General features: G+C 37.9%; 1 protein-coding gene across 1 annotated transcript in view; it reads right to left on the minus strand.

Moving 5' to 3' along the window:
* The window catches only part of LOC128646969 (transmembrane protein 132D-like), a gene marked incomplete at its 5' end in the record, with an annotated part of 1609960 nt that overhangs the window by 588386 nt on the left and 1007337 nt on the right, over positions 1–14237 (minus strand).

Here is a 14237-nt window from a genome sequence, read left to right on the forward strand (position 1 = left end):
AAAGACAAACATGCACACACCCTCACAGAGACACCCATAGAAAAAGCACAAAGACATACACACCCACCCTTACAGAAAAAAAAATACATACACACTCATAGAGATACAAACCAAAGCACAAAGACATAAACACAGACACCCACAGAAACACTCACATGAGGAAACATTTATGCACCTTGCATCCCCTAAATCAACAGTGTGTGACATGCATGATAAAAAATGCAGACATTAAGAGATCACTTTTTAAAGAATAATATTTGTAAATGTGCAAACAAAAATAATTCTGTGAATTCAAAATTATACATTAATGATCTGGGTAGATGAAGAAAAGTACTTTTAAAAGGTTGACATATGTTTGTTTGATTTTTCCCCATTTTCCCCAACCAAGAGCACCACTTCAAATAAAGTGTACAAAATGTTCACATCTGTCAGCTGTACTTATGGATTTTGAAAATGCTGTACTCTATATGGTCTTGGTGGGACCATAAGCTGTGGTACTCATACCATTAGATCTGGTTAAATGCAGGATTTAGGCTTGTTGGTGTGTATTTCAAAATTAAGTAAGCTGTAGTGTAAACTGAACAGTTTTAAGTTAACCTGTCTCATTTCAAACACTGAACAATCTTAGTCTGAGAGTATAACATTTTATGAAGGGGTGTGGTCTAATGACATCAACACCCTATATCAGGTGTGCATAATTATTAGGCAACTTCCTTTCCTTTGGCAAAATGGGTCAAAAGAAGGATTTGACAGGCTCAGAAAAGTAAAAAATAGTGAGATATCTTGCAGAGGGATGCAGCACTCTTAAAATTGCAAAGCTTCTGAAGCGTGATCATCGAACAATCAAGCGTTTCATTCAAAATAGTCAACAGGGTCGCAAGAAGCGTGTGGAAAAACCAAGGCGCAAAATAACTGCCCATGAACTGAGAAAAGTCAAGCGTGCAGCTGCCAATATGCCACTTGCCACCAGTTTGGCCATATTTCAGAGCTGCAACATCACTGGAGTGCCCAAAAGCACAAGGTGTGCAAAACTCAGAGACATGGCCAAGGTAAGAAAGGCTGAAAGACGACCACCACTGAACAAGACACACAAGCTGAAACGTCAAGACTGGGCCAAGAAATATCTCAAGACTGATTTTTCTAAGGTTTTATGGACTGATGAAATGAGAGTGAGTCTTGATGGGCCAGATGGATGGGCCCGTGGCTGGATTGGTAAAGGGAAGAGAGCTACAGTCCAACTCAGATGCCAGCAAGGTGGAGGTGGAGTACTGGTTTGGGCTGGTATTATCAAAGATGAGCTTGTGGGGCTTTTCGGGTTGAGGATGGAGTCAAGCTCAACTCCCAGTCCTACTGCCAGTTTCTGGAAGACACCTTCTTCAAGCAGTGGTACAGGAAGAAGTCTGCATCCTTCAAGAAAAACATGATTTTCATGCAGGACAATGCTCCATCACACGCGTCCAAGTACTCCACAGCGTGGCTGGCAAGAAAGGGTATAAAAGAAGAAAATCTAATGACATGGCCTCCTTGTTCACCTGATCTGAACCCCATTGAGAACCTGTGGTCCATCATCAAATGTGAGATTTACAAGGAGGGAAAACAGTACACCTCTCTGAACAGTGTCTGGGAGGCTGTGGTTGCTGCTGCACGCAATGTTGATGGTGAACAGATCAAAACACTGGCAGAATCCATGGATGGCAGGCTTTTGAGTGTCCTTGCAAAGAAAGGTGGCTATATTGGTCACTGATTTGTTTTTGTTTTGTTTTTGAATGTCAGAAATGTATATTTGTGAATGTTGAGATGTTATATTGGTTTCACTGGTAAAAATAAATAATTGAAATGGGTATATATTTGTTTTTTGTTAAGTTGCCTAATAATTATGCACAGTAATAGTTACCTGCACACACAGATATCCCCCTAAAATAGCTATAACTAAAAACAAACTAAAAACTACTTCCAAAACTATTCAGCTTTGATATTAATGAGTTTTTTGGGTTCATTGAGAACATGGTTGTTGTTCAATAATAAAATTAATCCTCAAAAATACAACTTGCCTAATAATTCTGCACTCCCTGTATATATATATATATATATATATATATATATATATATATATATATATATATATATATATATATATATATTGAGGAGGAAACATTTCTGCATGGTTTTAAATATAGAAATTCTACAGCATTGTCAAATAATCATAAATACTTCTGCTGCTAAAAAAATGTGTTTTTATGGACCCCTGGCCCCACCATACTACTACCACACTGAAGTTACAATCCGAAATTGCACAAAGAAATAAAAAACATTTGCTAAGTAAGTCCTACCTCCTCTGCAAATGAAAGTGATCTCCCGCCTGACTCAGGCACACACTGTACAAAGTGCCAAGCCTGTCTCACACTGTGCATAGTGGTTTAGTGCACACTCAGAAATCCTCTCAAATGCTAATACTTTACTCCTTGTAAAAACATTTCCCATGCTCAATTATCACTCCACTGTAGTACTCACTGGTGGCTGCCAAAATTAGTTCTTGCCTCATGGGGCCCCCCTGGGCCATTGGGCCCCTGACAGGAGTCACCCCTGTCACCCCCTGATGGCGGCCCTGATGGTACCCCTATATATTGGGGTTCCACGGTTCTGGTATTTCAGTGTGCAGCATCAACAGAATGAAGACCAGGTCTCAGAGAAGAGAGCAGAAGAACCAAAGATTGTCTCCCAGCACCTGGAGCCTCCATGAAGAGGGCCTCAGCGTGGAAGAAGATTGGGGACCACAGGCGGCAGAAAGGGCCACCAAACTCTGCATCTGTTGCTGGGAAGATGTGCCCCGGCTCCAGGAACCATATGAAGAGGATCCAACATCGGATCAAGAGGAACTGGATTACCCAATGGTAAATGAGTACCACCTATGAGGTTAGTTAGGGATATTTTGGGGCTAGTTTGATTATTTTTAATAATAGGGTTTTTCATTTTTACTTTTCTTTTCTAGGCTAGGTAGATGGAGGTTTGTAATGGTGTTTTATGGGCCATGTAGTTTATTGTTAGGTATAATGCTGCTTTTTTATTTTGGATACTGTAGGTTTTGGGGTTTTTTAGAGGGTGGGTTAGGTAATAGGTAGAGTTGAGTTAGATTGCATTTGGGGTTGTGGCAGTTTAGGTTGAATTGTTTTTTTTCTTATTTAGATTTTTATTGTAACCTAGGGGGTTTAGTTTAGAGAGGGGTTAGGTGTTAGTTTAGTTTGCATTTGAGGTATGTGACAGTATAGGAGTTAATAGTTACTTGCAGTGGGTAAGTGGCATTATAGGGATTAATAGTTAGTTACTTGTGGTGGGTATGTGGCAGTATAGGGGTTAATAGCTAGATACCTTGTGATGGGTATGTGGTGGTTTATTGGTTAATAGGATAGGTACTTGCAGTGGGTGTGTGGCGGTTTAGACCTTTATTACTGTAGTGTTAGTTTGTGATCGTGGGGTACTTCTTTTTAGGGGTATTAGGATCAGTGGTTAGGCACACAGCAGTTCTATTCAAGAGATCCCTTTACTATACATCGTCAATATAGTCAGCAATGCTGGGTGTTGTCTATAGCTAGCATCGTGACAAATGACATGTATAGTAAACGTTTCTTGTGATGCCGCTATGTTGGGAGTTTGGAATATTTTGCTGTATCATAGCACTTTCAGTTATTGGGGCCAAAGTATGAATTAGACAAATATATCATGAAATTTGTTTTATACCTACAGGTACCACATTTTTATAAAGCTTTTATAAAATTTTGTCAAAGTAGTACAGTTGGAATACAGGTATACCCCACTCATACAGCGGGTTAGGGACCGGAGCCCCGCTGTAAAATGAAAACCGCCTTAAAGTGAAACAAGGCAGTTTTAGCTTTCTTTTCACTTGCCAGTGTGTTTAAAAACTTGAAAACATGTTTGAACTAACATGTATTAGGGGTGCAATAGTGCTACATTTAGTTTAACACTAGCACCGCACAGTATTCAATAAATACTGTACCTGTAAAATAGTGACAATTACGGTAGTAAAATTTGCCAGACTATAGCACTGAGACACAGATTGCACTGTAATGCTGTAAACAGAGTGAAATAAGCATAACAAACTGGTGCCAGTCACTTTTCTCGCAATCTCCCGATGATTACAGCACTGTTTCAAAATCCTTAGAGGTTGAACTTCAGCTCCACAAAGCGCTGTATTAGCGAAGCGCTGTAAAGTGAAGCGCTGTAAAGTGGGGTATACCTGTATAGTGAGTAAAGATCTCTCACCCTACGTCCTACTGGTGCACAAATGTTGCAACTGAGATTCTAAAGTAAAATTTGGTATTAGGGCTGTGACTTGATTTTGTTTTTGTAGCTAAATTCAGTTTAATGGCTATGGCTTGTTAAGCTTGAAGCTAAAGTTGTGTTTATGGCTAGGGTTAAGATTACGACTATAATTAAGTTTAGTCTAATGGCAGGTGAGAGCAAGGGTTATGGCTAGGGTTATAGCTATGGATAGGGCTAGGATAATTGCTAGGTTTAGGCTAGGGTTATGGCTATGGCTAAGGTTGAAGCTAAGGTATGCTATCGCTAGGGTTAGGGCTAAGGTATGTGGTAGGGTTAGGATTATAGCTAAGGTTATGGCTATAGCTATGCTAAAAGATAGGGCTGAGAGTAATGCCAGGGTTGTGGCTTGAGTTAGGTTTATGGTTAGAGCTATGGTTTGGGTTATTGTTAAGGTAAGGGCTGTGGTAAAGTTTATAGTGAAGGTTTGGGTTAACAAGAGTCCCCCTGTCAAGAATTCCACCTGCAACATTCCGGCAAAAATGTATTGCTGTGTCCACATTGTGACATTGTCAATATCTATATAGTGGATTTGGATTTTTGGCAGATACATTATTACTGACAGGGTTACAGTAGAACTTTTACTAATTGATGTGGCCATAAATACTAATATGTGAATTTACAGATACAAAAAAACTTTTCCTACTTTACTGGATCTTTTGGTAAAAAATATGACTTTAGCTGCATAGTAGCACTATGAGGCTGACTGCAAGTTTTATCGTACCAATAAATAGGATTCTACACAAATACATATCACAACTAATTCTAGTATATGGTACTTCATTATAACACACATTACCTATTATCACCCAGAATAAAAACTACCACAGACCTCTGCCTTATAATATTTAGCTCACTTTATTTCTGCACTGAATGTGTACATTTTAAAAGTTGTTATTATTATTTCAGGAATAATTGAACTTTTAAAGAGAGAAACATGAACACAAAAATATGCTTATATTTTTGGATGCTTAAATGAATGAAAATATCAGGAGAATTGAGTTGTTTCAGTTACATTTATTCTGACTAATTCAACTGTATATTTTTTTACTGATTCAATGTTAAAGTAAAGTAATCGCTTCAGGTAGTTGGATCCAAATAATGCCCCCATCCTGCACACAGGATTTAGTATTTATTACCTATTAATGGTATTTAAATGGCTATATTTATCAAGCAAGGGCAGACAGGGGTGGACATATTCACCCCTGTCCACCCCAGCTGGCCTCTGGCGGTCAGCAATCCACTGACAAATTTTTTTTAGTGTTTGCTATGCGGGAGGGCCTCGGTTTAGGGGTTAATAGGTAGTTTATGGGTGTTAGTGTACTTTGTAACACTTTAGTTATGAGTTTTATGGTACAAATTTGTAACATAAAATTCATAACTACTGACTTTAGATGGTGGTACGAATCTTGGCGGTATAGGGTGTACTGCTCACTTTTCTGCCTCCCAGGCAAAACTCATAATACTGGTGCTATGAAAGTCCCATTGAAAAAGGACTTTTTGAAAGGTGTGGTAGTTACGTTGCGTTACGGCCAAAAAAGTGTGTGGTACAGCTATACCTGCAAGACTAATAATAGCAATAATAGTAATAGCAGCGGTAGTGAAAAAGCAGGGTTATGACTCATGAGGCTTTTTCACTCATAATGCAAAACTTGTAATCTAGCCAATAGTTTGTGCTGTTGTGCTGTTGCTGGCTAGTAGCAGAAGCTGAAAAAAAAAAGGGCGAGAGACAGGGACACCCAATGGTCTAGTAGCTACTACAATGCTACCTTTAATTACAGCTTCTACCAGACGGACAGCCATGACCTCACCCGGGAGCTGCCTGAGGACCTTTCACAATCTACCACTACATTTGTCTTTAGAGACTTTTACGAATTTCGCTGCAGCCAACTATTGACACTAGCCTTGGACTCCGCCTGTTTTTAGTGTATTTTTGGTTTATTATTACCCTCTTCCACATTTTTTTTTATTCCTCTTTCCCTTCCTCCGAGCGCACTCTGGGGTAGATTTACCAATGTCTGTCCGCATTTATCATTGCACAAGCAATGCCGCCCCCTGCAGATTCGCGGCCAATCAGCCGCTAGCAGGGGGTGTCAATAAGCCCAATCGTATAGGATCAGGCAGATTGAAGACCGCAGCCTCAGAGGCAGCGGACAAGTTATTAAGCAGCGGTCTTTAGACAACTGCTTTATAACTGCTGTTTCCGGCAAGCCTGAAGGCGCGTGCAGAAACAAGGGGAACATTTGGCCCTTGTTAAATCTACCCTTTTGATTCTTTGTAGCAGAAGCAGCAACTACTTTATCTAGGGACATGAAACTCAAAATGTTTATTTCATGATTGAGATAGAACATACAATGTTAAACAACTTTCCAATTTAATTCTATTATCTAATTTGCTTCATCATCTTGGTATCCTTTGTTGAAAAAGACAGCAATTCACATGGGTAAGTCAATAGCATGAAGAATAAATGTGCAGCCACCAATCAGCAGCTTGTGAGGCTACCTAGGTATGCTTTTAAACAACTGATGCCAAGATAGCTAAATAAATTATATAATAGAAGTAAATTGGAAAGTCATTTAAAATGGCATGCTCTCTCTGAATCATAAAAAAATTGTATTTCATGTCCCTTTAAACGGACATTCCGGTCAAAATGTAAATGCTTATGGCTGAATTACATCTTCGAACAGAAACATATTTGCAAGATACATAAATTGGCACAAATGCTTCTAGTAAACGTTATGACTGTTTTAGTGTTAATATTTTTCTCTGCATGTGCATGTGAAGCATAGCTAGATATTCTCCATGCACCAGCATATTAAATACTGCATCTGCTCAGAGAGCCAGTGGGGCTTGTATCATATCAGTAATTAACAAGTCGAGTCATTACTAGATGATACAAGCACCTCTGAGCAAGCGCTGTGTTTAAAACCTCGGTGCACGGTGCATACTTTAGTACACTTTTGAAAAAGCTATAGCTTTTATTAGAAGCATTTTTGCTAATAAATGTATATTACAAAAAATTATTTAATTTAAAACTGAAATCCATGTGGATTCCAATTTGGGCTGGAATGTCCCTTTAAGTTTAAGCTGCTGTCCATCTGCTTATCTGTTTATTCACAGGAAATAGCTAACATTTTTTATAATAATATTGATAATAGTAATAATTAATTATATATATCGCAAACACAATTAGACATGTGCATGGCGAAAAAATTTGGTTCGGTTCAGTTCGGATCGATTCAGAATTTTTCAAAGTTCGGTTCGGATCTATTTGAATTCGGAAAATTCTGAATCGATTAGTTTTGGATTCATTTCGGATTCATTCGGATTCGAAGAAATTTGGCTGGATTCGGTTCGATTCGGTTTGATTCAGTTCGTAAATTCGGCATTTCGGTAAGTGTTAGGTAGGATTAGACTAGTATTATACTGTATATTAGGTGTTAACCTAACATACTCTACAATACTAGTGTAATCCCAATGGCCATCCGAATTTACGAATCGATTCGATTCAGAAAATTCGGCAGAATTTTAAGTCGGAAATTCGGTTCGATCCGAATCGCCGAATTTGCCGAATTTTCCGAATTTCTGAATCGAACCGAATCGCACATATCTAAACACAATTACAAACCAATATTTGTTAGCTACATGAGAAATATTAGTTAGAATTTTCGCTCTTCTTGCTTCAGAGGTGTTTGTTTTTTTTTCTTGCTTGTTTTATAAATTCATCATGATAGAAACATAAAAGTCCCTCAGATGAGATATACAAATCTAAAATGTAATGCATTTATTCACATTTAGTTTCTCCTCCAAGTTCCTTTTGTCATGCTGAGAATATAGTCTCTGTTATGATGTTACGATATACAGTTTTGAAGTGGCTCCAATAACATTGCCACTAGGTAAGGAGTTTATAGATCAGAGTTAACATTGTGTTTACAAGCCTAAAAGCAATGGAACAAATACATTAAATGATATTGATTCATCCTGTAACACACAATCTAAAATTTGTATCCGAAGCTCTGAGAACCTCAGGGTGAACAAAACAGTGCCAGACTAAAAAATGTCTTTTTCTACTTTAAAGGGTCTCTGAAAAAATCATGAAAGCAATTTTTTTTTATTATAGAATCTTTGTTGTTGATATTTAAAGTAATGTACATTCCATCTGTATGGATACAATTATGACAGGCATAACAAAACCACAAAACTGAACATTACAAAAGTTATAGTGAAAATGAGATCAAATAATTAACCTAGTGCTGGTTCAAGCCAAAATAAACAGATGCTTGAAAGGATATTCAACTGAAAATGTAATTTCTTCCCAAAAAAGTTTGCAATGTACTTTATTTATTTTAACATTTTTCTTTTGAAATTTAGCTGTCAATTGTGTTTTTTTCCCACACAACTAGATATACTAGAGAGGATATAGCAGATTTTCAAAATCTGACTCTGCAACATTCTACATTGTAGTTTTGTAATCAGTGTAGGAGCTTATTTATATATGTCAGGAGAAGGCTCAATCGGTACATTGTGCAGGCTGTTTTGGCTGTTGGAAGTTAGTGGTGCACCAGAGAGGACAGATGATCTGCACTGGCTGGATGGAGTTTACTTGTCTGATGCAGCCACAGACTTGTTTATCAATAACATCAAATCAGCCATTATTCAGAACATGATTTATGATCAGTGTTCCCTCTAAGGACACATTTTGTCAGCGGCCCAGCAGTGGAACAGTTAATTAGGGATCCATACCTTACAGTTAGCAAACAATGCATAGATCGCTACATAGGTATAGTTCCCCTATTCCCACAGCAGGGCCGTTCACAAAATGTGGTCTTAGAGGGAACACTGATTATTAAAATATTTACTTTGTTGTTTTATTTTGCAAGTTGCTAGTGGTGGCGGAAGGCACAAGAAGTGGTCTCATTTGTTGGCAGATAGAGTTTGCTGTTGGCTGAAAGAGTGTTTTTCCAGAGGCAAATGTACCTGAAACTGTAATTGAAAATCTATACTATAAAAAGACGTAAACTGTACACTACACTAATCATTTATGATTGTTATTATCTGGGCTGGCCCTGGCAAGAAGGCTAAATAGAGAACGTATTTTCTACTATTGCAAAACAAAGCAATATCCATTCATTCATTTGCAAAGTTAGTTGCAGGTGTAGTTTTAGAACACAAAAGAAAATAACATTTGACTGACAATGTGGCCAAAAATCTCTAAATCATTATATGTTTGAGTATAACGCACTCAAACACACAAAAGTAGATATATAAAAAGAGACACTGCATGTAAATATATAATTATTTCTAACCATGGATATATAAATGTGATTTGACATGATACTATAGAGAGACTTCATCACTGTAGATAAGCAGCATACACAGGGACTGTCAGTTAAAAAAAAAGAAAAACAAAACATTTTTTATAATATGGTTGCATTGTACAAGTACTTTAACATATATTGTTGAAAAAATATAATCCAAAATGTGAAAAGAAGTTTACAAATGTGAAATATTACATGTGGAACAGTTTAGTTTGTGACACACACACACACACACACACACACACATATATATATATATATATATATATATATATATATATATATATATATATATATATATATATATATATATATATACAGTATCTCACAAAAGTGAGTACACCCCTCACATTTTTGAAAATATTTTATTATATCTGTTCATGTGACAACACTGAAGAAATTACACTTTGCTACAATGTAAAGTAGTGAGTGTACAGCCTGTATGACAGTGTAAATTTGCTGTCCCCTCAAAATAACTCCATTAATGTCTAAACCATTTGCAACAAAAGTGAGTACACCCCTAAGTTGAAATGTCCAAATTGGGCCCAAAGTGTCAATATTTTGTGTGGCCACCATTATTTTCTAGCACTGCCTTAACTCTCTTGTCCTTAGTCTGCTTGTCTTCAGCAAACTGTTTGTCAGCTTTCTTGTGCATCATCTTTAGAAGAGGCTTCCTTTTGGGACGACAGTCATGCAGACCAATTTGATGCAGTGTGCGGCGTATGGTCTGAGCACTGACAGGCTAACTCCCCCACCCCTTCAACCTCTGCCACAATGCTGCCAACAATCATACGTCTATTTCCAAAAGACAACCTCTGAATATGACGCTGAGCATGTGCACTCAACTTCTTTGGTCGACCATGGCGAGGCATGTTCTGAGTGGAACCTGTCCTGTGAAACCGCTGTATGGTCTTGCCCACTGTGCTGCAGCTCAGTTTCAGGGTCTTGGCAATCTTCTTATAGCCTAGGCCATCTTTATGTAGAGCAAAAATATTTTTTTTCAGATCCTCAGAGAGTTCTTTGCCATGAGATGCCATGTTGAACTTCCAGTGACCAGTGTGAGAGAGTGTGAGAGCGATAACACCAAATTTAACACACCTGCTCCCCATTCACACCTGAGACCTTTTAACACTAAAGAGTCACATGACACCGGGGAGGGAAAATGGCTAATTGGTCCCAATTTGGACATTTCCACTTAGGGGTGTACTCACTTTTATTGCCAATGGTTTAGACATTAATGGCTGTGTGTTTAGTTATTTTGAGGGGACAGCAAATTTACACTGTTATACAGGTTGTACACTAACTACTTTACATTGTAGCAAAGTGTCATTTCTTCAGTGTTATCACATGAAAAGATATAATAAAATATTTACAAAAATGTGAGGGGTGTACTCACTTTTGTGAGATACTGTGTATATATATATATATATATATATATATATATATATATATATATATATATATATATATATATATATATATATACAGTGGGGCAAAAAAGTATTTAGTAAGCCACCAATTGTGCAAGTTCTCCCACTTAAGAAGATGAGAAAGGCCTGTAATTTTCATCATATGTATACCTCAACTATAAGAGACAAAATGTGGAAACAAATCCAGACAATCAAATTGTCTGATTTGGAAAGAATTCATTTGTAAATTATGGTGGAAAATAAGTATTTGGTCACCTACAAACAAGCAAGATTTCACGCTCTCACAGACCTGTATCTTCTTCTTTAAGAGGCTCCTCTGTCCTCCACTCATTACCTGTATTAATGGCACCTGTTTGAACTTGTTATCAGTATAAAAGACACCTGTCCACAACCTCAAACAGTCACACTCCAAACTCCACTATGGTGAAGACCAAAGAGCTGTCGAAGGACACCAGAAACAAAATTGCAGACCTGCACAAGGCTGGGAAGACAGAATCTGCAATAGGCAAGCAGCTTGGTGTGAATAAATTAACTGTGGGTGCAATAATTAGAAAATGAAAGACATATAAGACCACTGATAATCTCCCTCGATCTGGGGCTCCATGCAAGATCTCACCCCATGGGGTCAAAATGATCACAAGAACGGTGAGCAAACATCCCAGAACCACACGGGGGGACCTAGTGAATGACCTGCAGAGAGCTGGGACCAACGTAACAAAGGCTACCATCAGTAACACACTACGCCACCAGGGACTCAGATCCTGCAGTGCAAGACGTGTCCCCATGCTTAAGCCAGTACATGTCCGGGCCCGTCTGAAGTATGCTAGAGAGCATTTGGATGACCCAGAAGTGGATTGGGAGAATGTCATATGGTCAGAAGAAACCAAAGTAGAACTGTTTGGTAGAAACACAACTCGTTGTGTTTAGAGGAGAGAGAATGCTGAGTTGCAACCAAAGAATACCATACCTACTGTGAAGCATGAAGGTGGCAAAATTATGCTTTGGGGCTGTTTCTCTGCAAAGGGAACAGGATGACTGATCCATGTACATGAAAGAATGAATGGGGCCATGTATTGTGAGATTTTGAGTGCAAACTTCCGTCCATCAACAAGGGCATTGAAGATGAGACGTGGCTGGGTCTTTCAGCATGACAATGATCCCAAACACACTGCCCGGGCAACAAAGGAGTGGCTTCGTAAGAAGCATTTCAAGGTCCTGGAGTGGCTTAGCCAGTCTCCAGATCTCAACCCCATAGAAAACCTTTGGAGGTAGTTGAAAGTCCGTGTTGCCAAGCGACAGCCCCAAAGCATCACTGCTCTAGAGGAGATCTGCATGCAGGAATGGGCCAACATACCAGCAACAGTGTGTGACAACCTTGTGAAGACTTACAGAAAACGTTTGACCTCTGTCATTGCCAACAAAGGATATATAACAAAGTATTGAGATGAACTTTTGATATTGACCAAATACTTATTTTCCACCATAATTTGCAAATAAATTCTTTCCAAATCAGACAATTTGATTTTCTGAATTTGTTTCCACATTTTGTCTCTCATAGTTGAGGTATACCTATGATGAAAATTACAGGCCTCTCTCATCTTCTTAAGTGGGAGAACTTGCACAATTGGTGGCTGACTAAATACTTTGTTGCCCCACTGTATATATATATATATATATATATATTAAAAAACTAGGAATATCATTTGGTATTTATTATTAAAATAAATACAAAGTGTGACACTTTACTAAAAAGGTTTCTGATCTTAAGCACAGCATTACATCCAATATTTTAGAGTGTATTTTGAAATGATGCTCCCAATTTCCATTCATCAGAAATTGTATGTGAAGTACACTGCATGGTATTTGCTGGGTTTTCCCAATTCAAAGCTATTACAGTCTGTTTGAAACCCTAGTTTAATCCGTTTAACCTTAACTTCTTCTTCAACTTCTTATGGCACAATATCACCTTACATGGGAAAAGTAGACAAAGGGATTCTAATCCAATGAGAAAACTCAATTTTGTTTAGACTTTTCAATTTCAAAAGTCTCCCAAAATTTATTTTGACCTGAGCTCCATATCTTGGCTGTTTGAACTTTTTAAATACTAAACATTTGTGTGCATGCTTAGTTAACTTGTCAATCTGCATATCTGCATACAGAACAGAGAAAAAGGTGCAACGGGAGATGCACATAGAAGACATAGGGGCCGATTTATCAAGCTCCATATGGAACTTGATGCCCCTGTTTCCGCGCAAACCTTCAGGCTCGCTGGAAACAGAAGTTATGAAGCAGCGGTCTAAAGACTGCTGCTCCATAAAATGTCCACCTGCTCTAAAGGCCGAATACGATCGGGTTGATTGACACGCCCTGCTAGTGGCCGATTGGCCGCAAATCTGCAGGGGGCAGCATTGCACCAGCAGTTTACAAGAACTGCTGGTGCAATGATAAATGTTGGCAGCGTATTCTGTCGGCATTTATTGATGTGCAGCAGACATGATACACTATATCGTATCATGTCCGCTCGCACTATCATAAATCTAACCCATATTATTTTAAGATAATGAATGAAATGGGATCATCATTTCTAACTTGTGTATGAAAGATACAATAGTAATATAGGAGATACAATAATAAAAAATGCAATTTACCCTAGCAACTATATTTAAATGGCTTCTCAAATTAATATGTGGCAAGTGGAGCCTTTTTATTATTATTTTGTTTGGTTAAAGGAATACTAAAATCAAATTTTTTTCTTTAATGATTCAGATAAAGCATGCAATTTTAAACAATTTTGTAATTTACTCCTATCACTTTTTCTTCTTTCTCTTGCTATCTTTATTAAAAAAGCAGGAATGTAAAGCTTAGGAGCCGGCCCATTTTTGTTTAAGAATCTGTGTTACGCTTGCTTATTGGTGGCTAAATGTAGCCACCAATAAGCAAACGCTATCCAGGGTGCTGAACCTAATATAGGCGTATACTGCACTTTCACGTGAAATGTGCACAACAAAATTCATAGTTTAAACATCATACAAAACAAATATTTAAACCATTCACACAAAAATAAGCAGGAAAAATTTGAATTGTTAAGGTGCATCAAAAAATCGTAACAAAATTCTTCACCAAAAATCGTATGTTAACAAAAAAGTATAAATTG

This window comes from Bombina bombina, chromosome 2, assembly GCF_027579735.1.
Source record: "Bombina bombina isolate aBomBom1 chromosome 2, aBomBom1.pri, whole genome shotgun sequence".
NCBI lineage: Eukaryota > Metazoa > Chordata > Amphibia > Anura > Bombinatoridae > Bombina > Bombina bombina.